The 1,114-nt window shown below is 49.7% G+C and overlaps 1 pseudogene; it reads left to right on the forward strand.

Annotated features, from left to right (window-relative positions):
- The first annotated feature begins 421 nt into the window (after positions 1–421).
- On the forward strand, positions 422–547 carry LOC130843003 (small nucleolar RNA SNORA70; annotated as a pseudogene).
- Positions 548–1,114: the final 567 nt, after the last annotated feature.

A 1,114-nucleotide genomic window follows, 5' to 3' on the forward strand; every position in this document is an offset into this window, starting at 1 on the left:
CAGGCACAGGCCCCCCAGGCTCTGAATCTGAGAGGAGAGCCTTCTTCTTTTTTTCTTTAAATGTATAATTTATTATGCATCTTAAATGTTATACACAGTACAATACTTTTTAAAAAATATCTTTATTTATTTGGCTGCATCGGGTCTTTGTTGCCACGCGCTGGTTCTCAGTTGTGGCACACGGGCTCTAGAGCATGTGGGCTCAGTAGTTGCAGTGTGTAGGCATAGTTGCCCTGTGGCATGTGGGATCTTAGTTCCCTGACCAGCGATCGAACCCGCAGCCCCTGCATTGGAAGGTGGATTCTTAACCCCTGGACCACCAGGGAAGTCCCAGGAAAGTCTTCTCGAGTGGCAGACTCTTATCTGCCGAGCCCAGAGGACTGACCTTCATGATTTCAGTTCATTGATTTATAACAAGAATTTGCAGCCAGTTAAGCCAATTGTGGTCTTTTCCCTGGTGTGCAATGGCTGCAAACAAACAGCCTCCTTGGTAGTGTATGCCACCTGTTGCCTGTACGAGTTGCCCTAAGGGACCTTGGAGACAGCCCTTTTCAGTGGACATTCATGACTGGCATGCTGTACCCAGTCTAGGCTCCAAAAAGGTATGCGTGGTGCCTTTGGAAAGCCCCAGGGCACAGTGGCCAGGGTCCACGTTGGCCAAGTCATATAACGTCCATCTGCACCAAGCTGCAGAACAAGGAGCATGTGATTGAGGCCCTCTGCAGGGCCAAGTTCAAGTTCTTTGGCCACTAGACGATTCACATCTCCAAGAAGTGGGGATTTACTAAGTTTAATGCGGATGAATTTGAAAACATGGTGGCAGGAAAGTGACTCATCCCAGATGGCTGTGGGGTCAAATACTTCCCTAATCGTGACCCTCTGGACAAATGGTGGGCCCTGCACTCATGAGAGCCTTGGCGCTGTCCCCTCCTTACTTGTGCCCACCAATAAATCCTACTTTCCTGTCCCCAAAACTGAAGAACTAGTCACTCACATCCCCTGGGCAGTGCCTTCTCCCACATGGACCCACATCATGACCAGAGTTGGTGGTTACAGACGCAGAGGAGGAGAGCTCGTTTCCTGATTTGGAGGAAGGCATCGAGCCATTCACCTG

This window comes from Hippopotamus amphibius, chromosome 1 (assembly GCF_030028045.1).
Source record: "Hippopotamus amphibius kiboko isolate mHipAmp2 chromosome 1, mHipAmp2.hap2, whole genome shotgun sequence".
NCBI classification, from domain to species: domain Eukaryota; kingdom Metazoa; phylum Chordata; class Mammalia; order Artiodactyla; family Hippopotamidae; genus Hippopotamus; species Hippopotamus amphibius.